The sequence below is a fragment of the Thermobia domestica genome, chromosome 4 (assembly GCF_964235325.1).
Source record: "Thermobia domestica chromosome 4, izTheDome1.hap1.1, whole genome shotgun sequence".
Lineage (NCBI taxonomy): Eukaryota > Metazoa > Arthropoda > Insecta > Zygentoma > Lepismatidae > Thermobia > Thermobia domestica.
Window position 1 is genome coordinate 139,491,354 of NC_137457.1, and position 27,276 is coordinate 139,518,629.

The window sequence follows — 27,276 nt, forward strand, 5'->3', positions numbered from 1 at the left end:
TAATATACTTATGACAGATTTTGCCGGACCATCCAAGCTTGCCGCTCCATGCAAATGCACGTGTTGCATATATGATAGAGCCGGCTCTGCATATCATATGTATCTAGTTGACAAATTATTTATATATGACATTTAGAAAAATACTATTAGGCAAATTAGTACTAGTTTTTACCTTTAGACAAGTTATTTGAATTTTATAGTGTTCGTAACATTATTTTTATATTTATTAAAGGCCTGCTCTCACGAAAAAACTAAATTTCATTTCTACTTTTATTTATTAGTTGATATTGATGAAAACTGCTAGAACCCGAATTGTTAATAGGTATGGTATTCATGTAAACTGTAAAATATTTGTAGCGTATCAGTATCTAGCGTTTAATTTATGTTGCATTTTACGGTGATTACATCTACATAAAAATATTTCATACTTAAACAGACGCAAGATGCATTACAAATGACTATTTGAAAAAAAAAACGAAATTTAGAAAAAAACGAGAGGCAATGTTTTTTTTTAAAAAAAACGTATTTCTGAAAAAATACGAACAGTTTTTTTTCTATTTACAACACTAGTAGCAAGAGTCTCTTGGCGGAGACAAAAGTAAATCTTTTAACTACAGTAATAAGGGTTGAGGAAACAGGAGAACACCTGTGATTTTTTCCAACCCTTCAACTTTCATTCCAAAATAGGTTCTTATGATTCCGGGACCCGTGCCACTTTGATTTTTCTTTCTCGGTAATTAAAAGTATTTTACAGTATATATAGTTGCACGTAAGAAGATACATAATATTAATTTTGTAATTTAAAATTTAAAAATACAGTATGATATTTAATTATAAAGTACTAATTTTATTTCATCACCTTCAGCCCAACAAATAAAATTCAAACAATTCGCTCCCTGGGTCTCGGTCATCAATACTGCGTCTTATTCTTTGTCTAGAGTCAAGTCTTGGTCGTGCATTTCGTAGTCTTTCATACTATACGGAAAGCAAGAAAATACGCTCATCGCTACTTGGTGATAACCAAAACAAGGCCAAGAGCAAGGTTATTATGCAATTTGTCTTGCATATGCAATCTTTATCTTGTTCGTGTATCGATGTCCTTGGGCTTGGTGAAATAAAATGAAATACTCAGTTTAAGGTCCCTCGATTCTGCACCGAGGCTAAGGGATATGGTGACCATGAGAAATGAATGAAATGGTAGAATGAAGAAAGTGGGAGGAAACAGGAGAATCCCGAGAAAACCCATTACACGGCGTTTCTCCACCACAAAGCCTACTTAGCACAAGCTGGGATCGAACCATGGACACCATGCACGAGAGATGAATTCTCTAACACTGAGCCACCGCAGCCCTGCTTGGCTTGGTCGTCCATGTCCAATCTTTCTTTTGGCCTTACTTAAACAACTTCTAGTTTTGTTCTAAATCCAGGCTCCATATTGGCATAGATATTAATATTACAGTCCATTGGTAAAATCAATCTTCCACATTTAAAAATTAAAGTACACACAAGTACAAAAATAAGCATTTACCTTATACACTAGCTGCAAGTGTTCAAAATAGATTTATAGTTTCTATAAAATCAATTGAAAATTGCTATTTTTAATTAGGCAGCTAGTGAAAAACAGCAGTTTTCGACTCCAGCCAAGTTTAAGCTCAACCTAAACTCAGTTGACCAAAGTGAACTGACCGAGTGACCCGACCCGATAACCCGATCCGAGCTGACCCGACCCGATAACCCGATCCGAGCTGACCCGATTGATCCGACCCGAGCTGACCCGATTGACCCGACCCGACAATCCGACCCGAGCTGACCCGACTGACCCGACCCGTTTGAGAGCACTACCTTCAACAGTGGCGTATTTAGGGAGGCCTTCCGGATTTAAGACCCCCCGAAATCTTAGTTACTATAGTAAAGTATATGAATATCTTGCAGATTTTTCCATTTTCAGGCAAAGCCCCCCCCCGAAACAAAATCGTAAATACGCCACTGCCCGTCAGGCTTTAACATTTCCTCAATAAGTTCCCTTATCTTGCAAAATACGTATATTTTGACCTCATCATTCTGTCGAGCACGCAAGAAAACACCCCAGTACCAAAAATGAAGCGTGTATCTCAAAAAATGGTTACTTCAAACTTTTTTCAGTACTGTTCGATTATGAACTTTTAACGCTCATAAATTCAAACACGCTTGTTATTGAGGATTTTTCCGGTTGCGTAATTGTTTCATATGTAAAATGGTGTTGACTGAGCATTGTATCAATATAAAGTTAGAGTAACACCCCACGACCTTCCCTAGAAAGCGAAATGAATTAGTATTTTCCACAAACGGGTTCAGGCAACTACTCTTGTACATACGAAAGCTCAAAAACATAAATAAATTATTTTCAAGAAGATATAATATTTTACGTAAGATAATTAAATTTCATAAAAGATAAAGAAAGAAAGGAAAGGAAAAAGAAGAAAGAACACATTACATATTTAACGTTCAAAATCTTTATATTATACATATGTATAATATTTACGTAGCAACAAACAGTTAAAAATTGAAAAGCGCTTAGCTGTTTCTTAAAATTATTCTCCCTTTCTCTTCGCTTCTTTTGGCTCTTCGACCTTCTACTTTGAGTTGGATTCTTTTTTCTTTTATATGATTTCGCCCGATTCCCGATTTTAAACTTTTATTAATTATAATAATTTTGTCACAATTCACAGGTCCCGCCTCCGGACTTCAAACGCTAACAGGGAATTGCCCTGCTACTGTGACTGTAACAGAACATATGCAAGTTTGGCAACGAAGCATTATGGCGTCCTGCGCAAGCATGAGATTTAGCCGCTAAAACTATTTCCTTAAACTTAGAATAATATTTGGATAAAATGTAAAACATAACACAAAAAATGGTCATATAATATCCATATTGCGTAAAGAGATAATTACTTGTAAAATAATTTATGCTTATAAGTAAAAATTTCATAAAACTGAGCAAAGGAGTATCAAGATCGAACAATAAGCGCCATCTTGCGTACTCATCTTAAAACTCATCAAGTTTTCATCTTATATCTTACTTTTTAGATAACAGAATACATAAGCACAGGAAATAGTATCTTATGTTGTAGCTAAGGCATAACTCTATTTTATAATACAATACTTATAATATATGCCATTTCGTTATGCATTGGTTAAGGCAATGGACTAATGCTTATACTAACTTCCGGGTAGTAATCCACCTTAAATAAAAGTAAAGCATCATATCCTACGCATTTTACAACGCAACCACACATAATTGTATATAGGGGTTGCCTATTCCGCAGACGTTTGTTTCATGACCAAATTATCGTGAAAAATAAAGGATAACATTTCCTCAGTCTAAGTTGAACCTTTATTCTTTGGAATGTTTTGTCCAATGAACACCATATATCACTGACATTATAACTAATTGCGTATGTAACGTATTTGCTTATTACATACTGCATGCAAGAAGAAAACACCGATCATATATGAATTAAAAACTCCAACCGGAAGTAGGCACAATTCTTGCTAACGGTGCGAGATATTGAAAAAATAATCAAAAAATATCCCCTTTACGGTATCTCTTGCCGTTTTTTATCAAGAGGTCTTTCACTTGTGTATGTAAAGGTACATGCACAGATGTGAGGAATAACAAGGTGATTCATGCTCATATGTGAATGATGCGCTGTATAGAGAGCGCAGGTTCAGCTACTCTATATGTTAAAATGCTAGGTTTATATGTTTGTCGCCAATCTTTTCGACAATGAGATCTCGAAAACCACAAGTGCTAGAAACATTCCGTTTCCACTGATCGATTCGAAAATTAGCTTAGATTATCCAGTTGTCATTTAATTTTCAAAAGCCGTATCGTTATTTTTCTATTCAACATTTAACATTAACATTTTCTATTCAACTGTTTTGAGCCCATAAGATTGTAAAGAGAGAGACGTGAATGGACAAAGATTGGCGTAGTCGCTAGATCGTGAACTGTAATCTTTTAATTTTATTAATTCAGTTAAAATACAAAACTAAAATAAATGAATTTTAATATTCTATCTTCAGATGCTTGTTTTAAGATTTACTAATTCATATCGGACTTCCGAAGAGAAACACGATAGGAACTTAATGACCGTGTCTATAGCGACAACTCCTAGTCACGACCCCTCTTCAGCTTTATTAGACATAGGAAAATAAAGGGTTAGGAAGAAGAAGAGAAGGTAGAAGAGAAGAAGGAGAAAAGGCAGGAAACCGTAGAGGAAGTTAGAGGAGAAAGAATTACTGGAAGAATATGGAAATATGGTGAAGGAAGTCGAATAGTTATTGAAAGGTAATTCATATCCAAATGCTATTATTTGAAAATCAATGCTGAAGTGACCCCACAACGACACATGTTCACTCATACGACCCTCACTTGCATCCAGGCAACTACTCAAGTGGCAGTTGCCCCGACCTAGCCGGGTTATGAGAAAGTATGTTAAATATAATCGTTTATCCGTTATTTAAAAATGTTATCCAGTATCTGAATTCCACAGTAAATATCAACAACACACTTGAATAGTAGCAGGTAGTAATCTATGTTGATATCAGTGGAGCTTTTGACAATTTGTGGTGGCCATCACTCTTCAAACAATTTAAAGAAATGAAAGTACCTAAATCACTATACCAGCTAATGTTAGAATACTGCAACGAAAGACAGGTCACTTACAAGGCACCAAATAATAACATTACCACATATACAACAAAGGGATGTCCACAGGGATCCATATGCGGTCCAACGATGTGGGACATCGTTATCGAACCCTGCCTAAAAACACTGGAAATTATGGAAGACACGGAAGGAGTAGTCGGCTATGCAGATGATATCGCAATAGTCGTATCAGCACGATCAAGAGACGAAATTGAGAGGAAAGGGAACCAAGTCTTACACACGCTTCAGAAATGGTGCGAAATAAATAAACTGAAACTATCAGGAAATAAAACTAAATACACGATATTCGGCCAATCTATACAAAGAGATCCAATATTAAAGATAAATAACCAAAAAATTGAACGAGTGAAAGAATTCAAGTATTTGGGAGTATGGATTGACGATAAACTGAACTATGCTAAACATGTCGAAAACGTAACTGACAAAGGAAAGAAAGTAGCACATAAAATACTCACAATTGCAAGGAAAGACTATAAGATACCCAAAAAGACCCTACAAACGTACAACAATGCTGTAATAATGCCAACAGTAAAATACTGTGCCTGCATCTGGGCTCACAGAATATTTGCAAATAAAAAATTAAGGGAACAAATAAACAGAGTTCAGAGAGGAGTTATAATTAGAACAATAGGAATAATCAAAACACTACCGATAGAATCCTTACAAGTGCTTGCACTAGAAGAACCAATCCACTACCAAATACTAAGAGAAGCAATAAAACGATGGAAAACAAATAATGAAACTATAAAAATAATAGAGATTCTAGGTACAAATCCGAATAACGAAGACGAACTAAATATGTTGATAGAAAGAAAATGGCAGGAGGAATGGTACACCACAACAAAAGGAGAAAAGCTCAAAGAATACATACCAACTATCAAAGTAAGGAAAGAAATTGGTGAAATAAAGAAGGAAACTATGGAAGCACTGTCGGGACATGGACCCTTCAAAACACATTTGAAAAGACTAAATATTGAAAATGACGAAATGTGTTCATGTGGAGAAATCCAAACACCTGAACACGTAATATGGAATTGTGAAAATTACGTAACTAGTGAAGAAATAAGGAATTTCAGAGATGAACTTAGTGATGAAGATTGGACTAGCTTACGGCAGGATAAAACAAAATTCGATAATTTTCAAAAAATAACAGAGCATGTAGTGAGAAACCTACGGAATGAACGAACCCAACGAAGAAGGTAATTGAACAAATGGCACTTTGAAAAGATACAAATAAAAAAAAAATCAAATTCTAATAGAAACAATTTTAAAGTTCTGGCAAACACCCAGAACTATAGTACAAACTTACGTTTCTTTTTATTTATTTATTTATTTCGTTTTATTTCTATAACCTCTATCAACATTGTGTGTGTGTCAGTGTAGTGTGTGTTAGTGTAATAAACGCATATGAGAAACAGTGTGATAAAAGCATAGAGAATCATGGAAGAAAGAAGAAACTACAAGACAGTTAACACCAAATGAGAATGTTTTTTACACTGTGTTTTGTTTATTTTTCTTTTAATATTTTACTTTTCAGGGTGGGGAATGTGCTGCTTTCCACTCATTTATCTTATGTACTAATCAATTATTTTCTTTCTTCTTTCAGGTTATTTTCTGCATGTAAAAGGATAAATAAAGGAAATTAATAAAAAAAAAGAGAGAGAAATATAAGGGCATGGTTTTAAATATTAGGTGCCATGCTGAAAAGAAATGTGCCTCACCTCAATCTGCTGAGGTTTGACAGCCGAAAAGACAGAGAGATAAATAAAGAAAAAAACAAAGTATAACAGAGAGAAATAAAGGCAAGAGGCAGTTGCGTCTGCCGTAAATAAGTCCGAAAGTAATCGGCCAAGGCAGGGGGAAGTGGAGGCTTAAAAAAAAAAAAACACTTGAATCAGCCAGGAAAAAAATTAAGGTAATGTATATATTTTCCACAAAGATAAGCTTTGAGATTTCTGAAAAACTGTCGTTATTCTGAAACATCCCTTTATTTTGGTTTTACTCCCAGGGCCGATTCAGACTAGTTTAGAATTAGTTATATTTCATGATCTCCGTCATACAGAAATACATTTAATATATTATTACACATATATTGGAAAAACTATCATGGGAAATCAATATTAATGCTACCACTTAAAAGATAAATTTGTCATTCATTCCCGCACACTCACATACATACAGCACACTGTATCGACATGGATGAAAACAATGTAAAAGAAACCAATTAACTACAATTTGGTGAACATTTATTACATCTATTTTAGAACTAGACTCAAATTGTTATGAACATGCAATCCACATACAAGATCATAATATACAAGATTTACAAGATCATAACTGAATGAAATGAAACTTTATATGAGGATTTGAATGAGTCTTTATCTCATATATGAAGATTTCGAGTAAATTTACGAGTCCTATCTCATGACTGTTAATATCACATAAAATATCAAATCACCCTTCTACGTCGCCCATATAATTCACTTCACTTTATTTTCAGATACACGCATCCGATTAGGTTGTTAGTTGTAACCGACACATATTCTATCTATAGATGTACTTGTGATTACATTTCTCCCACTTTTTGATCACGAGAAGGAAGTTTCGTCTCTACTATCACGGCGACTACCTCACTTTTCTGGTCACTCCAATGATTAACTAGTTCCTTGACCCGGTTTAAATCACTATCGCCTTATACTTTTAGATAAGCACATTTATTGTTAAATTCGCACAGCTTATGGAAAAACAAGAATTTCCTAAGTTCAAAAGATCTTCGTCGATTACAGAGGGGGAAAATATTGTTTAAGTTTTAGGATTTGTACAGGAGGGATGGAATCTACAGTAGGATTTCACTTTACTGGTCTGAGAATATATTTAATAATACATTATTGTTACGTGACACATGTTACATGCAGTTGGGGATTCCATGGTACAATTTGTACCATACGGGTGTTTCATGGTATATTGCGTTATAACTGTCCTATTTCAGCTTTTTCGCCGGTGTTTTTTTGTTTTTCAAGTCCAGAGGAATTGTAGGAGATCTTACGTATAGTCTCTCGCCTTCCTGCGTCGAGACATAGGAGGTGATGACGTCATATTTCTAAAATATATATTTTCATTAATAATCCTATGTTCATTATTTTTTGACGGGCTTATTTTTGCACGTGGAAGATTGGGATTTTGCACAAACATTCAGCTCAAAGAGTAGTATTTACCAGATTTTTAGATTTCTACGTTGAAACAGGGGGGATCCAGAGGGTCAAAATTGAAAAAGTGATATTTTTACCCAAAATCACTTTCTTCGGGATTTTCCCGATTAGAGACACGTGCGTCATAACGCCGGAAACGCACTTTCATTCTGAAGAGAATGATGAGCAAAACACGACCTTAGGGTAATTTGGGATGTCTCAGGGAATTTTTACCAAATATCCTTCTGTATACAAGATATGGCACATTGTCGGTATATATATTTTTGGCGTTCTTACTTTTGCACCTGGAAGATTGAAATTGTGCACAAACATTCAGCCTACCTAGTAGTATTTATCAGATTTTTTCAGGTCTCTGCATTGGAACGGGTGTCTAGAGAGGATAAAAGTTGAGAAAAGAGGATATTTAGACAAAAAAAAACTTTGTTCGCCTTAGATACATCATGGAGACACGTGAGTCATACCGCCGGAAAGGCAGTTTTATTCGAAAGAGAATGATGGGCGAAACATAACTTTAGGGTAATTAGGGATGTCTAAGTGAATTTTTACAAACTATCCTTCTGTACACGAGAATATGTTACATTGTCGGTATATTTATTTTTGGCGGGCTTTCTTCTGCACCTAGAAGATTGATATTTTGCACATTAGCCTACCTAGTAGTATTGATTAGATTTTTTCACGTTAAAAGATGGGGGTCCAGAGAGGATAAGAGTTAAAAAAGGGATATTTAGACCAAAAAGATCCCTTTGTTCGCCTCAGATGCATGATGGAGACACGTGAATCATACCGTCTGAAAGGCAGTTCTATTCTGAAGAAAATGATGGGCGAAACTTGACCCTAGGGTAATTAGGGATGTGTCGCGGAATGTTTATTAAAATATACTTCTGTAAAGGGGATATGGGACATTGTCGGTATATACATATTTCGGCGGGATTATTTTTGCACCTAGAAAATTGAAATTGGGAACAAACATTTGGTCAACCGAGTAGTATTTAACAATTTTTTTAACATTTATGCGTTAGAGCAGGGTGGTTCAGAGGTTCTAAATTTTAAAAAAAAGAATATTTAGACCCAAAAGATCCCTCTTTCGGAACTTTCCCGCCTTAAATACATGATGGAGACATGTGAGTTTCACCGCCTGAAAGGCAGTTCTATTCTGAAGAGAATGATTGCAGGAATATAGTCCTAGGGTAAATAGAGATGTCTCAGGAAATTTTTACATCTCAGGAATCTCAGGAAACACCATGATAAATGGTGTTTTGCGGTAATTTGGGGCATTGTGGGAATTCTTGATAACATTTCTCCCGCCCTTAGTATTCAAGATACAAACTTGAATTCTGACACAAACGTTCCATATACCAAGTACTATTTTGCAGATTTCTACGTTTACACAGGGCCGTTCCAGAGGGCCAAAAGTATGAAAAACATTTCCCTCCGTAATTTTCTCTTTGACACCATTTTCTCTCTCCTGGCGTACGATATGAGAACCCAACTGGTACCATTTGAAAGCCAGCTCTATTCTGAAGAGAATGAGATATGAACCATGATAATAGGATAGATACTGACAATGCCGTAGCTGCTTGACTGAAAGTCTAAAAATAACCCCAAAGCCCCGGATCCAGTAAGGTGATCCCTTGATACATGCAGTTAGTGCATTACAGCTAGTGTTAATTCTTATATATGTCACTCAAGAGTATCACACAGTATGAAAAGTCTATTCAATATTCGACCGTATTTTCTAACATTTACATTTTATATTTATCGGATATTTCGTGACCGTTGCAACCAAGATATATTCGGGGTAAGGTACCGAGACCCTTTACACATATTTATCTATTCACTTCAATATTATTCATTTTATATTGACAATAAACACATACTCATATATCAACATATGCATAATCTAAATTCAATAATTATTCAATCTCTCAAATTATTAAGCAAGACAAATTGAATTTAAACTTGCTAACCTTTGTATAAATGGTCCTACCTATCATATATATACAAATTAAATTAATTACCCACGCATAACGATAAAATTCATATGTTCAAGTATTCTATTTAAAATAGTGGACGTTCGATGTGCAAGCCAGGCACGTAAACACATAATATACATACGTATATATATATGACTATAAATGTTACTACTACATTTGAGCCCAAACAACTAAGACAACATATACATTCCGGGTAACCAATTAAAACAAATGAAGGAATAGTTAACAATTTGACAGAAGAGCTTAAACGGATAATGATGAAAGAAATACTGCAAAATTTAATCGTAGACCGGAACGTCGCTCGCTATTGCAGTTTGTATATATGGTGGAAAAACGTTTACTTATTACTCCACATCAATGAATACCTACATCCATCGTGTCTCGCGACGTCTCAGTTGGTAATTCAGATTCAAATCATACATTTCGAATGATTGATTGTTGTCAAGTTCTAAACTCGGGGGAGGTTAATTTTTTAATAAAACATATTGAAGAAGAAAATTGAGAATTAGATAGAAAAGAGAGAGAGAGAGAGAGAGAGAGAAAGCAGCTCGAAAGGAATAAGCTAGGAGAGTAAAACTGCAAAAATGAATGGTTGAATTTGAACATACAACAATCCAGAGCCAAATATACTTTCATATGCCGAAAAAGATTGCCCTACTAAATACGTAGCATAAAATAAGTATCTCCAAACTCACAGCAAGTCCGTGCCCTCAATGGAATTTTCATGAAGACAAAAGATGTAGGGAAATTCTACTCCTCATGTAATGCGGCTGATATCTTGGATACTCCGGCACTACCGGCAGGATGCTGTGGTCTCTAATTTAGAATTTCCAAATAAACAAATTTATCTGACCACTCAGAAACAGAAAAGAGTTTCGAGGAAAATATGGAAAACTAGACTAAATTCAATGAAACAGAAGAAATCCTAGCAGATACATGCCAAATAAGAAAATTTAATAAAAGTTCATTTTGTACAAGTAAGGTGTCTTTCGAATCTTACTAGTAGCTACTAATCCACATGGTTGCCAACTTTGAGGCGTCAACTAATTACAAACATTATATACTAGAAATAAAAGAAGTGAAAATTCATGGGTATAAGGGTTCAGACGGCTTGGTACGGTAATACTAGATTGTACGGTAATAAATTTACTAGATTATTTGATCCTATCCACTTCGTCACCTGTAAGAACAATAATGAACTTGGTTTTGTCAAGTGATGTGAAAAGTCAGAGTGTTTTCAAAGACGCAAACCAAACGCATACATTTAAGCTGTACCAATTTTGCAAACAGTATTCTGTTAGGTGATTAACTGCGAGATATTCGGAATCATTTGCTATATGGCTATTGTTTGTATTGGCAGCACGGTTAATCAATTAATTGATGTATCTACTATGGAAATGTTGAGCCACTAAGTGAAAATACCACCCATAATTTTCTTCATAGCACACCACTATCATATAAAATCCTAACGTGATAATTATTCCTCTTAGAAATGTATATATAATTAATACTTTGTAGCAAACTTTACCACTGGGCACATATACATATGGACCTCCTACTATTTAATCATACTCTCTTCTGTACACATTTGTAAATTAATAATATTATCATTACTCCCTTATTCATTTATCTAATTACTTCTTCCTACGGCGTCGATTTATTTTCAGACTCCCTGTACTTTCTCCAAAAGTCCAAGACTGTTGAAAGCGTTTTGATTAATTATATTAAAGTCATCAACTATAATAATACAGTAATTAACACGTGTAATCTTTTCTAATTTATCCTATTTTTATTCTATCAAATAACGCACTCTGATTCATCCCTAGATGACTTAGAATTGAGCATAACGCACGAATAAAGAGGACTCTTAAATGTAACCTGGCAACAAAATAATGCAATATATACAAACTTGAAGTCAAGTGGAAGCCCAAAGTTTATTCTTATCAATATTTTGATTCCTGGGTTATATGAATAAATGTGCTTTTCCAGAAAGGTAGTTTACGATGTCAGTTATGTAGAAATCCATTTTTTATGGCCCTAAACTAATATTTACTTACTATTTATAACAAAAGGTTGTCTTTTTCGTGTTGACCAGATCACTAGGTATTTGAGTAACAGAACACTAGCACCTAATGATACTGAACTTGAACGCAGTAGCGCTAGTAGTATTTAAACAACCTTTGCACGATCAAATATTCTTTGCGCTACCAACCATGTTTTTGCACTGTCATCATTAAATATAAGGCATGTACTGTGTAAATGCGGTAAGGAATTACTATGAAATTTTCCTTATTGATTAATGCACTTGTTATGACGGACCATGGAGATAAATAAACAAACAACAATACACTGTCGATCAATAAATATGTCATACTTTCACTCACACCTTACTCCGAAAAATCTACATACTCAATTATACACATGCACATTGCATTCCACATACACAAGAAAGCAAATACTGATACATACTAACACATATTATCACATTACTCTACTATATATGAATCTAACGAGATTATTGAATTCCACCATATCTCCGCAATCATCTGTATGAACTAAAATCTGGAAACGAAATAGTCACAGCCAAGTAGCCTTACTACCAACTAAATCATGTTATCAAGATACTATTAAAGCCACTGGAAGGACATATCAAAACTGCTAATGGTAAAGGTCCCTTTCCTGAAGGGAAAAGAACCCCTATGAATTTTGACTTAGCCCATTATCGTTGGAATCTGTGATCAATTCACGAATAAATGAGGGCCCCTATTAACGTTCACTCTACCATAATAATAATTACCCTAACTACAGTAAAATCATATACCGCCGTCTTAATAGTAAAAAATCACACTACGTACAAAATATATATATAGATGGACAGACTACCGTAACCCTAAACTGAACTATTGGAACGCGAAGGGAATTCTTAGGAGAAATCACTAATCTCCGAAGACTCAGTTTTAAATATCACACAACTGCATAACCAATTCACTTTGATCCTGCTCCTGTCCACATCTTCTTGTTAATATAAAACATGGCGTCTGTCAAGCTGATGAGTTGAATTCCATATGACTGATTTTCGACTTTCTGTTTGCTTTTATTGCTTAATTTTACAGTCCACGGCTCCCTTCTGCTTCCAGTGAGTTTGTTTGTTGATTAAAACTAAGTTTATCTGTTTTTTGTTGCTTTTTCCTGCCCAATATCCCAAAATTCGAAAGAGCCGATGTAGCGTGTTGTGGTTTAATGTTTGTCCAGATGGAGAATGAGAAGTATCGCGCCTTAATACGACAGTGTAAGAAAATAGTTCCATACGAGCAAAGCGTTTTGGCTGCGGATAATTATAAAGCTAATGAAAACTAGCAAAAACTGGATAAAACTGGCTCTTGGGAGGATATTGGCATCTCAGAGGGGAAAAGGGGGTGTAAATTATTCTCCCAAAAAAATCAGATTTGTGGATAATTTCAAGAATTCCTGTCTAATTTCGGGTGTATGTTTTCGTATAGAATTAAGATGATAATTTCAACACTCATCCATTTGAAACGCCCATGTACGGGACCCATAAAAAAAATAATGTATAAATAAAGATATTATTGCTCAAAATGTAGTCCCTACTAGATTATTCAAAGCTTCCACATTAATTTTAGTTGAATTAGGAACAAATGAATATACTACATGAACCGAAGTTATATTTTAAAAAAACACGTAGTAGATTACGTTCAAAAATTATTAGACCCCTCAAAACAGAAACTCCATTACCTGTAATGGTATATTACATGATTAACAATGTTGCAGTCCGAAACTAAGGTGTTAGGCAACCAGTAGATTTTACGTATGGCGGGTTGACGGACATTGCAGTCGCTTTGCTTAAATATGAATAGCAAAACCTATTGTATGCTGTGAACTTCAAAGACCTGAAGAGACACAATGAGGCGTACTCGGACGAATATGGATTTATTAGAAAAAAATCCACTTGATCTCGTGTTACTTCTACAAATTTGCTAAAGCTAACTCCAACATCTATACATAGCGATTCACTTCCTTTGTGGGTTTCCTACCCTGTACTTGTGTGAGTAAGATGGCATGTAGAATGTGAAAGTGATTCGTGGTCATAACAGAATGATGTGCTGAGTAAGCAGCGCAGGTCCAGCTAGTTTAAAACTTAAAATAAATGAAATATGAATGTTCTATCAATGATTCAATATACCTCAACCTCATCGTGCTTTTTCTCGTGCAACAAGAATGGAAGCAATCGTAGTAAAGCTTTTTTCACTAACGAAGACGGTGGTCCTTAGTTCTATCTCTTTCTATACCCCTGATCAGTGTCTGTGATGTTTTCATTTGTTGGTGTGTTTGTCTCTCTTTCGCCTTCGTAATGTCTTTTATTAGGACACCTCTCCAAGGATGTACAAGATGATTGAGTGGTAATCTTGAAATTCTTTTTACGTCCGAGAAATTTCTCACATAGGAGAGTGTTTCGCGAAGCAGATACAAACATGAGATTGTGTAACAACGATAATGAGACGTTTATAAATACATCAGAACTAAATAGGAACTTGGGCCACTAGATGAGTCTAGCTTGATAAATGGCTTGTTCGTTCAGCTCTCGATAGTTCGTTTAAGTCGTTTTGAAATCATTGCCTGAGAAATGTAAGCAGTAATGTGGAATACTTTTAGTGTTGCTGCCGACAGGGCACCCTATTCGCATCTCGGAGACAATATATATCTATAATGAGAACACATCACATATTCTAGTCACCATACTGTAATTTTATTATTCAAGGCTGAAATCTGCGTGTTTTTAAATTTTGAGAACAAGTAGAAGGCTAATCCAGAGAGTGAAGTCAACCGGCTGAGCTTAACAAATTTTGGGTTGAGCCCGAATAGTTGTTGCTTCGGGACTCATACCCAGAACTTCGGATATAATGTCCTTACCACCTGAAGACATCTCGACAACCGAGATCTGCAGTCAACTAGTTTTCAGTATTCATAAACAAACCGCCAATCTTTCATGATTATACATGATGTATTATTATTATTATTATTATTATTATTATTATTATTATTATTATTATTATTATTATTATTATTATTGAAACAATTTATAAGAATTTAAATAAAACGAGATTGAATGTTTACTTATTGAAAGAATTTTGATGGTCTTCGGTGGCTTTCATAAGAATTTATTTTAGACGAGATAATATAACTTTTCAGATCTGAGATGAGATGACAAGTGATGGTTTGAATGAATAAAATGAAAGAATGAAGGATAATAAAGAAAAATAAGGATTATATAATGAAAGATAAATTAAGTTTCCGTTAATTATGTGTACAGGGCACGTTAGCTCTTTGGTAGAGCGTTTACCTTTGATGTGAGTGATGTTTGTTCCTTCTCTTTAAGAAATTGTCTTCCTATCTTTGATGTTACAAACTATGTATGAAAATCAATTTAAAGATTTCAGGGGCATTGTAGCTCAGTCTTAGTGTTCACCTTTGCTATTAGAGATCCGTAATTGTATTATCTTCATATTTTATAAGAGGTCTCGTAATCAAGAGAAAAGTTTCTCGCCTCGTTTCCATTGTGAACGCTTTTCAACCAAGTGAGATTATAGCTTAAAATTAAGTAAAATGAGATCGTACTGTTGAAGGAATTATATACCTCTATAATCGGAAACACACTTAATTGTTTGCATACTTCCACAAAACATACAAACACCAAATTTTGCATACTTGTTCGTCATGGGATGTGAGTAATGGGAAAATTCCGATATCACGAAAAAGGCGACATTTTCCATGTAAATGAAGTGTCGAAATTTTTCGTCGTTTTCAAATGCTGGTTTTTAGAGTAGTTCCGCACACCATAGAAACGTCATATTTTGTCAGGCAGTGAAGCTAGGAACATAGTTTATGATAGAAAAAAGAGCATTAAAATTCGTTTTCGTTTCGTGGCGCAAATCGAAAAAATGTGAAATTTGTAATGGCTGTATCTAGGAGGTAGAAATTTCGAGGTGATGTTTATTCTGATGCGTAGTTTGCGAATCCGCCCTTAAACTTGAAAAAAATAGTCATGTTCTGTGTAAGAAAGTGGTAGGAATATTATAAGGGGGCGTCTAATTGTACACAATTTGTAGATATGGCGGAATCACGAAATTGCGTTCAGGTGTGTAGAGTACAGCGCATGTGAGGGGAAAATTCCGACATGTTGGAAAAGTCGTCATCATCGATTCAAAATGGCGGCTCAAAAATTTGTAACCATGAAAATTGTAAGTTGTGCTCTTGGTAGGTAAGCCAGGTTTCGCTATGTTATTAAGGACGTAGTTCAGTTTAAGTGAAGAAACAAATCATTGGAGAAGTCGCCATCTTGAATTCAAAATTGCCATATTTTTGAATTGCCTTCATTTGGCCTCTTATGTGATATATTGAGTAGAATAGAACAAGCACAATTCAACGTAGTAAGTTAGCTCCGCGGTAAAGTGTCTGGTTTCTCAGTAGCAGGTCTGGGTTCTAATCCTCGCCGACTTTGTTTTATCTTGCGTTTTATTCTTATCACGTTGCTTTGTTTTATCAAAATAATTTCTGTTGGCATTGCGTGAACAAAATATTTTCGTTATTACAGACATAGACGGAAAGGATATATTTATACGCTAACTGTTGAGATGGTCTCGAAACTAGGCAGTATGTTCGTGTAAAGTTTCGAGACGATACTGAAGTATTTAAAATCAAACATATGTAGCATTTGAAATGGAGCATCACCAGTGTCTCTATCTGAAGCAATGTTCGGGAGGGGGGAGTATTACCCCGGGGACACTGCTGATAACATTCTATTTGTTATTGTATTATATACGTATTATTTTGATCTCGCCAGGGGCGCTCTGAGGAGGCAGTGTTCCCCAAAAAGAGTCTGAGAGAAACAATGGGCATCTTTTTTTACGATATAGTGTCCATACAAGACCACAATACATTTTGTCTCGCGACAACGGTGTCTACTTCAAACCGGAAACGAATGCAAAATATCTCTCTCCCCTTTTATGACCCTCGTTAAGATACCTGCGTATACCAAATTTGGAGTGAATACCACAAATGGAAAGTATAAAATATTAATTTTAAGGAAATACACACACATACAGGGACGTACGCAGGGGGTGGTTCCTGGGGGTCCGGACCACCCCCGAAATTCCAACTTTTGTGTAAATGTAGCCTAATTTTTGGGACAAGTTTAGGAATTTCAATATAAAATACACAGATATTGAGTTTGGACCCTTCCCGAAATAAATTCCTGCGTACGCCACTGCACACACACGCTCATACACACACACAAATGGGCCCCTCTTGAAAATTGTCTCGTCGGCAGCGTACATATTTATAATATATAAGATACGTGGGAATGTGCCCCTTTCGATTTAATAGTTTTAGTTGCGGGACCGGTTGGAATGAAATGCCGTATATGATAGAGTCAAGCTTATTTTCAATCACCTATGGTATAAAAATAAACTTTCAAAGAAAGAAAAAGTGACAGAAAAACTTGTTGGGAATCGAACCCAGGTCTCCCGCCTAGTAGGCTCACGTCGTTCCCTTACACTACTCAATTCCTTAGATTCTGGACTTCCTACCTACTGCTCACATAGTACTGGTACGTAGCGGGCCCGTGTCTGTGGAATTATATACCTCTATAATCGGAAACACACTTAATTGTTTGCATACTTCCACAAAACATACAAACACCAAATTTTGCATACTTGTTCGTCATGGGATGTGAGTAATGGGAAAATTCCGATATCACGAAAAAGGCGACATTTTCCATGTAAATGAAGTGTCGAAATTTTTCGTCGTTTTCAAATGCTGATTTTTAGAGTAGTTCCGCACACCATAGAAACGTCATATTTTGTCAGGCAGTGAAGCTAGGAACATAGTTTATGATAGAAGAAAGACCATTAAAATTCGTTTTCGTTTCGCGGCGCAAATCGAAAAAATGTGAAATTTGTAATGGCTGTAACTAGGAGGAAGAAATTTCGAGGTGATGTTTATTCTGATGTGTAGTTTGCGAATCCGCCCTTAAACTTGAAAAAAATAGTCATGTTCGGTGTAAGAAAGTGCTAGGAATATTATAAGGGGGCGTCTAATTCTACACAATTTGTAGATATGGTGGAATCACGAAATTGCGTTCAAGTGTGTAGAGTACGGCGCATGTGAGGTGAAAATTCCGACATGTTGGAAAAGTCGTCATCTTCGATTCAAAATGGCGGCTCAAAAATTTGTAACCATGAAAATTGTAAGTTGTGCTCTTGGTAGGTAAGCCAGGTTTCGCTATGTTATGAAGGACGTAGTTCAGTTTAAGTGAAGAAACAAATCATTGGAGAAGTCGCCATCTTGATTTCAAAATTGCCATATTTTAGAATTGGCTTCATTTGGCCTCTTATGTGCTATATTGAGGAGAATAGAACAAGTAGAATTCAACGTATTAAGTTAGCTTCGCGGTAAAGTGTCTGGTTTCTGAGTAGCATGTCTGGGTTCGAATCCCCGTTGACCTAGTTTTATCTTGCGTTTTTTTTCTTATCACGTTGCTTTGTTTTATCAAAATAATTTCTGTTGGCATTGCGTGAACAAAATATTTTCGTTAATACAAACATAGACGGAAAGGATATATTTATACGCTAACTGTTGAGATGGTCTCGAAACTAGGCAGTATGTTCGTGTAAAGTTTCGAGACGATTCTGAAGTATTTAAAATCAAACATATGTAGCATTGGAAATGGAGCATCACCAGTGTCTCTATCTGAAGCAATGTTCGGGAGGGGGGAGTATTATACCGGGGACACTGTTGATAACATTCTATTTGTTATTGTATTATATACGTATTATTTTGATCTCACCAGGGGCGCTCTGAGGAGGCAGTGTTCCCCAAAAAGAGTCTGAGAGAAACAATGGGCATCTTTTTTACGATATAGTGTCCATACAAGACCACAATACATTTTGTCTCGCGACAACGGTGTCTACTTCAAACCGGAAACGAATGCAAAATATCTCTCTCCCCTTTTATGACCCTCGTTAAGATACCTGCGTATACCAAATTTTAAGTGAATACCACAAATGGAAAGTATAAAATATTAATTTTAAGGAAATACACACACATACAGGGACGTACGCAGTGGGTGGTTCCTGGGGGTCCGGACCACCCCTGAAATTCCAACTTTTGTGTAAATGTAGCCTAATTTTTGGGACAAGTTTAGGAATTTCAATATAAAATACACAGATATTGAGTTTGGACCCTTCCCGAAATAAATTCCTGCGTACGCCACTGCACACACACGCTCATACACACACACAAATGGGCCCCTCTTGAAAATTGTCTCGTCGGCAGCGTACATATTTATAATATATAAGATACGTGGGAATGTGCCCCTTTCGATTTAATAGTTTTAGTTGCGGGACCGGTTGGAATGAAATGCCGTATATGATAGAGTCAAGCTTATTTTCAATCACCTATGGTATAAAAATAAACTTTCAAAGAAAGAAAAAGTGACAGAAAAACTTGTTGGGAATCGAACCCAGGTCTCCCGCCTAGTAGGCTCACGTCGTTCCCTTACACTACTCAATTCCTTAGATTCTGGACTTCCTACCTACTGCTCACATAGTACTGGTACGTAGCGGGCCCGTGTCTGTGGAATTATATACCTCTATAATCGGAAACACACTTAATTGTTTGCATACTTCCACAAAACATACAAACACCAAATTTTGCATACTTGTTCGTCATGGGATGTGAGTAATGGGAAAATTCCGATATCACGAAAAAGGCGACATTTTCCATGTAAATGAAGTGTCGAAATTTTTCGTCGTTTTCAAATGCTGATTTTTAGAGTAGTTCCGCACACCATAGAAACGTCATATTTTGTCAGGCAGTGAAGCTAGGAACATAGTTTATGATAGAAGAAAGACCATTAAAATTCGTTTTCGTTTCGCGGCGCAAATCGAAAAAATGTGAAATTTGTAATGGCTGTAACTAGGAGGAAGAAATTTCGAGGTGATGTTTATTCTGATGTGTAGTTTGCGAATCCGCCCTTAAACTTGAAAAAAATAGTCATGTTCGGTGTAAGAAAGTGCTAGGAATATTATAAGGGGGCGTCTAATTCTACACAATTTGTAGATACGGTGGAATCACGAAATTGCGTTCAAGTGTGTAGAGTACGGCGCATGTGAGGGGAAAATTCCGACATGTTGGAAAAGTCGTCATCTTCGATTCAAAATGGCGGCTCAAAAATTTGTAACCATGAAAATTGTAAGTTGTGCTCTTGGTAGGTAAGCCAGGTTTCGCTATGTTATGAAGGACGTAGTTCAGTTTAAGTGAAGAAACAAATCATTGGAGAAGTCGCCATCTTGATTTCAAAATTGCCATATTTTGGAATTGGCTTCATTTGGCCTCTTATGTGCTATATTGAGGAGAATAGAACAAGTAGAATTCAACGTATTAAGTTAGCTTCGCGGTAAAGTGTCTGGTTTCTGAGTAGCATGTCTGGGTTCGAATCCCCGTTGACCTAGTTTTATCTTGCGTTTTTTTTCTTATCACGTTGCTTTGTTTTATCAAAATAATTTCTGTTGGCATTGCGTGAACAAAATATTTTCGTTAATACAGACATAGACGGAAAGGATATATTTATACGCTAACTGTTGAGATGGTCTCGAAACTAGGCAGTATGTTCGTGTAAAGTTTCGAGACGATACTGAAGTATTTAAAATCAAACATATGTAGCATTTGAAATGGAGCATCACCAGTGTCTCTATCTGAAGCAATGTTCGGGAGGGGGGAGTATTACCCCGGGGACACTGCTGATAACATTCTATTTGTTATTGTATTATATACGTATTATTTTGATCTCGCCAGGGGCGCTCTGAGGAGGCAGTGTTCCCCAAAAAGAGTCTGAGAGAAACAATGGGCATCTTTTTTACGATATAGTGTCCATACAAGACCACAATACATTTTTTCTCGCGACAACGGTGTCTACTACAAACCGGAAACGAATGCAAAATATCTCTCTCCCCTTTTATGACCCTCGTTAAGATACCTGCGTATACCAAATTTGGAGTGAATACCACAAATGGAAAGTATAAAATATTAATTATAAGGAAATACACACACATACAGGGACGTACGCAGGGGGTGGCTCCTGGGGGTCCGGACCACCCCCGAAATTCCAACTTTTGTGTAAATGTAGCCTAATTTTTGGGACAAGTTTAGGAATTTCAATATAAAATACACAGATATTGAGTTTGGACCCTTCCCGAAATAAATTCCTGCGTACGCCACTGCACACACACGCTCATACACACACATAAATGGGCCCCTCTTGAAAATTGTCTCGTCGGCAGCGTACATATTTATAATATATAAGATACGTGGGAATGTGCCCCTTTCGATTTAATAGTTTTAGTTGCGGGACCGGTTGGAATGAAATGCCGTATATGATAGAGTCAAGCTTATTTTCAATCACCTATGGTATAAAAATAAACTTTCAAAGAAAGAAAAAGTGACAGAAAAACTTGTTGGGAATCGAACCCAGGTCTAACGCCTAGTAGGCTCACGTCGTTCCCCTACACTACTCAATTCCTTAGATTCTGGACTTCCTTCCTACTGCTCACATAGTACTGGTACGTAGCGGGCCCGTGTCTGTGGAATTATATACCTCTATAATCGGAAACACACTTAATTGTTTGCATACTTCCACAAAACATACAAACACCAAATTTTGCATACTTGTTCGTCATGGGATGTGAGTAATGGGAAAATTGAGATATCACGAAAAAGGCGACATTTTCCATGTAAATGAAGTGTCGAAATTTTTCGTCGTTTTCAAATGCTGATTTTTAGAGTAGTTCCGCGCACCATAGAAACGTCATATTTTGTCAGGCAGTGAAGCTAGGAACATAGTTTATGATAGAAGAAAGACCATTAAAATTCGTTTTCGTTTCGCGGCGCAAATCGAAAAAATGTGAAATTTGTAATGGCTGTAACTAGGAGGAAGAAATTTCGAGGTGATGTTTATTCTGATGTGTAGTTTGCGAATCCGCCCTTAAACTTGAAAAAAATAGTCATGTTCGGTGTAAGAAAGTGCTAGGAATATTATAAGGGGGCGTCTAATTCTACACAATTTGTAGATATGGTGGAATCACGAAATTGCGTTCAAGTGTGTAGAGTACGGCGCATGTGAGGGGAAAATTCCGACATTTTGGAAAAGTCGTCATCTTCGATTCAAAATGGCGGCTCAAAAATTTGTAACCATGAAAATTGTAAGTTGTGCTCTTGGTAGGTAGGCCAGGTTTCGCTATGTTATGAAGGACGTAGTTCAGTTTAAGTGAAGAAACAAATCATTGGAGAAGTCGCCATCTTGATTTCAAAATTGCCATATTTTAGAATTGGCTTCATTTGGCCTCTTATGTGCTATATTGAGGAGAATAGAACAAGTAGAATTCAACGTGTTAAGTTAGCTTCGCGGTAAAGTGTCTGGTTTCTGAGTAGCATGTCTGGGTTCGAATCCCCGTTGACCTAGTTTTATTTTGCGTTTTTTTCTTATCACGTTGCTTTGTTTTATCAAAATAATTTCTGTTGGCATTGCGTGAACAAAATATATTCGTTAATACAGACATAGACGGAAAGGATATATTTATACGCTAACTGTTGAGATGGTCTCGAAACTAGGCAGTATGTTCGTGTAAAGTTTCGAGACGATACTGAAGTATTTAAAATCAAACATATGTAGCATTTGAAATGGAGCATCACCAGTGTCTCTATCTGAAGCAATGTTCGGGAGGGGGGAGTATTATACCGGGGACACTGTTGATAACATTCTATTTGTTATTGTATTATATACTTATTATTTTGATCTCACCAGGGGCGCTCTGAGGAGGTAGTGTTCCCCAAAAAGAGTCTGAGAGAAACAATGGGCATCTTTTTTACGATATAGTGTCCATACAAGACCACAATACATTTTGTCTCGCGACAACGGTGTCTACTTCAAACCGGAAACGAATGCAAAATATCTCTCTCCCCTTTTATGACCCTCGTTAAGATACCTGCGTATACCAAATTTGGAGTGAATACCACAAATGGAAAGTATAAAATATTAATTTTAAGGAAATACACACACATACAGGGACGTACGCAGGGGGTGGTTCCTGGGGGTCCGGACCACCCCCGAAATTCCAACTTTTGTGTAAATGTAGCCTAATTTTTGGGACAAGTTTAGGAATTTCAATATAAAATACACAGATATTGAGTTTGGACCCTTCCCGAAATAAATTCCTGCGTACGCCACTGCACACACACGCTCATACACACACACAAATGGGCCCCTCTTGAAAATTGTCTCGTCGGCAGCGTACATATTTATAATATATAAGATACGTGGGAATGTGCCCCTTTCGATTTAATAGTTTTAGTTGCGGGACCGGTTGGAATGAAATGCCGTATATGATAGAGTCAAGCTTATTTTCAATCACCTATGGTATAAAAATAAACTTTCAAAGAAAGAAAAAGTGACAGAAAAACTTGTTGGGAATCGAACCCAGGTCTCCCGCCTAGTAGGCTCACGTCGTTCCCTTACACTACTCAATTCCTTAGATTCTGGACTTCCTACCTACTGCTCACATAGTGCTGGTACGTAGCGGGCCCGTGTCTGTGGAATTATATACCTCTATAATCGGAAACACACTTAATTGTTTGCATACTTCCACAAAACATACAAACACCAAATTTTGCATACTTGTTCGTCATGGGATGTGAGTAATGGGAAAATTCCGATATCACGAAAAAGGCGATATTTTCCATGTAAATGAAGTGTCGAAATTTTTCGTCGTTTTCAAATGCTGATTTTTAGAGTAGTTCCGCACACCATAGAAACGTCATATTTTGTCAGGCAGTGAAGCTAGGAACATAGTTTATGATAGAAGAAAGACCATTAAAATTCGTTTTCGTTTCGCGGCGCAAATCGAAAAAATGTGAAATTTGTAATGGCTGTAACTAGGAGGAAGAAATTTCGAGGTGATGTTTATTCTGATGTGTAGTTTGCGAATCCGCCCTTAAACTTGAAAAAAATAGTCATGTTCGGTGTAAGAAAGTGCTAGGAATATTATAAGGGGGCGTCTAATTCTACACAATTTGTAGATATGGTGGAATCACGAAATTGCGTTCAAGTGTGTAGAGTACGGCGCATGTGGGGGGAAAATTCCGACATGTTGGAAAAGTCGTCATCTTCGATTCAAAATGGCGGCTCAAAAATTTGTAACCATGAAAATTGTAAGTTGTGCTCTTGGTAGGTAAGCCAGGTTTCGCTATGTTATGAAGGACGTAGTTCAGTTTAAGTGAAGAAACAAATCATTGGAGAAGTCGCCATCTTGATTTCAAAATTGCCATATTTTAGAATTGGCTTCATTTGGCCTCTTATGTGCTATATTGAGGAGAATAGAACAAGTAGAATTCAACGTATTAAGTTAGCTTCGCGGTAAAGTGTCTGGTTTCTGAGTAGCATGTCTGGGTTCGAATCCCCGTTGACCTAGTTTTATCTTGCGTTTTTTTTCTTATCACGTTGCTTTGTTTTATCAAAATAATTTCTGTTGGCATTGCGTGAACAAAATATTTTCGTTAATACAGACATAGACGGAAAGGATATATTTATACGCTAACTGTTGAGATGGTCTCGAAACTAGGCAGTATGTTCGTGTAAAGTTTCCAGACGATTCTGAAGTATTTAAAATCAAACATATGTAGCATTGGAAATGGAGCATCACCAGTGTCTCTATCTTAAGCAATGTTCGGGAGGGGGGAGTATTATACCGGGGACACTGTTGATAACATTCTATTTGTTATTGTATTATATACTTATTATTTTGATCTCACCAGGGGCGCTCTGAGGAGGCAGTGTTCCCCAAAAAGAGTCTGAGAGAAACAATGGGCATCTTTTTTACGATATAGTGTCCATACAAGACCACAATACATTTTGTCTCTCGACAACGGTGTCTACTTCAAACCGGAAACGAATGCAAACTATCTCTCTCCCCTTTTATGACCCTCGTTAAGATACCTGCGTATACCAAATTTGGAGTGAATACCACAAATGGAAAGTATAAAATATTAATTTTAAGGAAATACACACACATACAGGGACGTACGCAGGGGGTGGTTCCTGGGGGGTCCGGACCACCCCCGAAATTCCAACTTTTGTGTAAATGTAGCCTAATTTTTGGGACAAGTTTAGGAATTTCAATATAAAATACACAGATATTGAGTTTGGACCCTTCCCGAAATAAATTCCTGAGTACGCCACTGCACACACACGCTCATACACACACACAAATGGGCCCCTCTTGAAAATTGTCTCGTCGGCAGCGTACATATTTATAATATATAAGATACGTGGGAATGTGCCCCTTTCGATTTAATAGTTTTAGTTGCGGGACCGGTTGGAATGAAATGCCGTATATGATAGAGTCAAGCTTATTTTCAATCACCTATGGTATAAAAATAAACTTTCAAAGAAAGAAAAAGTGACAGAAAAACTTGTTGGGAATCGAACCCAGGTCTCCCGCCTAGTAGGCTCACGTCGTTCCCTTACACTACTCAATTCCTTAGATTCTGGACTTCCTACCTACTACTGCTCACATAGTACTGGTACGTAGCGGGCCCGTGTCTGTGGAATTATATACCTCTATAATCGGAAACACACTTAATTGTTTGCATACTTCCACAAAACATACAAACACCAAATTTTGCATACTTGTTCGTCATGGGATGTGAGTAATGGGAAAATTCCGATATCACGAAAAAGGCGACATTTTCCATGTAAATGAAGTGTCGAAATTTTTCGTCGTTTTCAAATGCTGATTTTTAGAGTAGTTCCGCACACCATAGAAACGTCATATTTTGTCAGGCAGTGAAGCTAGGAACATAGTTTATGATAGAAGAAAGACCATTAAAATTCGTTTTCGTTTCGCGGCGCAAATCGAAAAAGTGTGAAATTTGTAATGGCTGTAACTAGGAGGAAGAAATTTCGAGGTGATGTTTATTCTGATGTGTAGTTTGCGAATCCGCCCTTAAACTTGAAAAAAATAGTCATGTTCGGTGTAAGAAAGTGCTAGGAATATTATAAGGGGGCGTCTAATTCTACACAATTTGTAGATATGGTGGAATCACGAAATTGCGTTCAAGTGTGTAGAGTACGGCGCATGTGAGGGGAAAATTCCGACATGTTGGAAAAGTCGTCATCTTCGATTCAAAATGGCGGCTCAAAAATTTGTAACCATGAAAATTGTAAGTTGTGCTCTTGGTAGGTAAGCCAGGTTTCGCTATGTTATGAAGGACGTAGTTCAGTTTAAGTGAAGAAACAAATCATTGGAGAAGTCGCCATCTTGATTTCAAAATTGCCATATTTTAGAATTGGCTTCATTTGGCCTCTTATGTGCTATATTGAGGAGAATAGAACAAGTAGAATTCAACGTATTAAGTTAGCTTCGCGGTAAAGTGTCTGGTTTCTGAGTAGCATGTCTGGGTTCGAATCCCCGTTGACCTAGTTTTATCTTGCGTTTTTTTTCTTATCACGTTGCTTTGTTTTATCAAAATAATTTCTGTTGGCATTGCGTGAACAAAATATTTTCGTTAATACAGACATAGACGGAAAGGATATATTTATACGCTAACTGTTGAGATGGTCTCGAAACTAGGCAGTATGTTCGTGTAAAGTTTCGAGACGATTCTGAAGTATTTAAAATCAAACATATGTAGCATTGGAAATGGAGCATCACCAGTGTCTCTATCTGAAGCAATGTTCGGGAGGGGGGAGTATTATACCGGGGACACTGTTGATAACATTCTATTTGTTATTGTATTATATACTTATTATTTTGATCTCACCAGGGGCGCTCTGAGGAGGCAGTGTTCCCCAAAAAGAGTCTGAGAGAAACAATGGGCATCTTTTCTACGATATAGTGTCCATACAAGACAACAATACATTTTGTCTCGCGACAACGGTGTCTACTTCAAACCGGAAACGAATGCAAAATATCTCTCTCCCCTTTTATGTCCCTCGTTAAGATACCTGCGTATACCAAATTTGGAGTGAATACCACAAATGGAAAGTATAAAATATTAATTTTAAGAAAATACACACACATACAGGGACGTACGCAGGGGGTGGTTCCTGGGGGTTCGGACCACCCCCGAAATTCCAACTTTTGTGTAAATGTAGCCTAATTTTTGGGACAAGTTTAGGAATTTCAATATAAAATACCCAGATATTGAGTTTGGACCCCTCCCGAAATAAATTCCTGCGTACGCCACTGCACACACACGCTCATACACACACACAAATGGGCCCCTCTTCAAA